The sequence below is a fragment of the Acomys minous genome (genome assembly GCF_964271855.1).
Source record: "Acomys minous genome assembly, chromosome: 13".
Taxonomy (NCBI): Eukaryota; Metazoa; Chordata; class Mammalia; order Rodentia; family Muridae; genus Acomys; species Acomys minous.
In genome coordinates, this window is record NC_140495.1 from 50,438,076 (window position 1) to 50,440,580 (window position 2,505).

General features: G+C 49.4%; 1 pseudogene across 1 annotated transcript; it reads right to left on the reverse strand.

Moving 5' to 3' along the window:
- Positions 1-891: 891 nt before the first annotated feature.
- Positions 892-2,027, reverse strand: LOC311580562 (mitochondrial glutathione transporter SLC25A39-like; annotated as a pseudogene). The gene has a single exon. The product of its transcript is annotated as a mitochondrial glutathione transporter SLC25A39-like (transcript).
- Positions 2,028-2,505: the final 478 nt, after the last annotated feature.

A 2,505-nucleotide genomic window follows, 5' to 3' on the forward strand; every position in this document is an offset into this window, starting at 1 on the left:
ATTGCAAGTTCTTCTTGATTTTACAGTTTGCTTGAATAATCTGATATTCTTCTGATGTGCTCTCCTTTATATATGACTTGATATTTCTTGCTTCTTTCAATATAGTGTTTCTATTCTGTATATTTAGTGTTCTCACTACAATCAAAAGGAGGGTTTCTCTTTTCATCTTCTCTGTTTGTTGTCCTGAACATTGTCTGTGTGTCTGGATTTTTGACTCTTTTACTAACTCCAGGAAAAGTTATGATTCTTCTGAAAATAGTTTCTATACCCGTAAAATGAGATTCTTCTACTTCCTTTCTTTTTTCTTTTTTCTTTTTTCACAGAAGTGCACAGAAGGTCATCATATTTAGACAGGGAATGAACAGGGCTGAAAATACTGCTTGTCCCAAGATCTTGATTCCTCTGGGTCAAGCTACAACAAACATAAGGGGGGTACAAAGCAGAGGCAAATGTCAGATTTGGTCTTGAACTGGGAGGTGAGTGAGTGGTGATCCTGGAAGTGGAACAGTGTTGCGTCCTCCCGCCGGCAGGAACAACGCAGACACCAGGATTCTTCTCAATCACGCTTTATTGGGAGCATCCTTTGAAGCTGAAGCGAAAGACCCCAACTGCCTGCGAGCACGCCATTTAAATACTGTCTGGATGTGGCCTGTCAATGTCTCATTGGTTACATTCGGATGTCTTATTAGCATGCCCGCAGATGAGAGGCTGTGTTGGAGTACTTCATTTACATACCCCTGTCGGGAGGGTTGCATTGAGAGGGCTTATGTCTGTGCATGTGCAGGAACTGTAGCAACTGTAACAGTTGCCACCAAGTGGTAACGGTCGCTGCCAGTATCGGGTGTGGCCGCGCCTACAGAACAGCAGAAATGTGAGGATACCTGGACCACCGGGTTGGGAAGAAAGGCACTTGGCTCATTCTCCTGTTCCCACCCATGTAAGAGCTGCCTGTTCCTCGGCTTCAGTAGCCTAGAGGCTGTTCCTGGTTGAGCTTCTAGAAAACGCTTTTGCCAAACTCATAAGTGCTGATCATGATGGCATATGATTATGCGGGCTTGATGATCCTCGGGAGGAAACCTACAAAGAGTCCCCTGGTGCCAGATACAGCTTGGATTCTCTGAAGCAGGAGCCAGGTGGAGTCACGTCTTGGAGTCCTCACTTTCATAGCCTCTACTGCTCCTAGTACCACCTGTCCCTGTGTCTTCATCACATCAAAAGGTAGAGTAAGGGTGGCAGCCACACCATTCCTAAATGCCACCAGCCACAAAGCGGACACCCACAGATGTCTGCTCTTTTGGTCATAGCCCATTCAACCAGCTTCTCACCAGCTCATAGTTGAATCAGTATTGAGCTGAGAAGGGCACATCTCGAAGGGCTGTGGGACCTTGGCCCAGCCACAGTGAGTGCCAGCCCCCCTGAGCCACCACAGCTTGGACACAGGTAGCTAGTTCCTGGTGTGCTGAGCCTAAAGCTTGGTCCACACAAGCTCCAAGGGAATAATCACTGTCACAGTGTCCATGCGGTCCAGGGCACCAGCCACCATTGGTGCATAGAGGTCAGAGGTCAAAGACTGACCACAGAGGAAGGCCTTGAGCTGGTCATAGGTAGTGAAGTAGATGGCAGTAGCTGGCACACTCATCACCAGGTTGGTTGGGAGGCCACTCCACAGGGTCCTAGTGACCTCATGCCTCACAATCTTCACAAAGGCATGCAAGGTACCAGTAAATTGAGTAGGATCCTGAAACCAGGAGGCACAGTGGGTACCGTTTGGACACAGGTACAGGGGCTCCAGGATACCACTGCAGTAGATGAGGCACTTCTCTGGGGTTTGCAGCATGGAGGGTGATTTGGTGTGGGAGAGACTACAAAATCTGGCGGAAGGTGTCAGGTGGCCTCCCAGACTAAAGTCAGACCTTCACCACATCCAGGGGTGTCATGAAGAGGGAAGTGACCACAGCCCCAGCTCCTGAGGCCACCATTTGCTGAAGGGGACTAATGCCCCCAGGATCCTGATTATCCATCTTGGAGTTTCAGTTTAGCTTACAATGGCCAAGGCAGCCTGCCGCCTGGAGAAGTTGTTTGTGAGTGATCAGCGATCAGGCCTGAGATTCTTTCCCATAAGGTTGGCAAGGTGGGACAAGAACCTTGACCAACCTCAGAAAGGCCCAAACCCTGGCTAGGCACACTGGCTAGAGCAGGAAGCCTGGAGACCTAAGGATGCAGTGGCTACTGCCCAGGCTGGCTGAGTAAGCTGTACTATGTGTGCCTACTGGGGCCCTGGAGGCAGCCTGTGGCCACTGTACAGAGGAAAAGGCCCAAGCAATCCCTTTGCACACAGCAGGCTGAGAACAGCAGGAATAGATGATGGTGAAAATTGGTGTCAATCTAGCCAGGCAGCAGTGGTGCACACCTTTAATCTTAGCACTCCAGGAGGCAGAAACAAGAGGATCTCTGAGTTCAAGGTCAGTATGATCTACAAAGCAAGTCCAGGATTGCCAAGGCTGT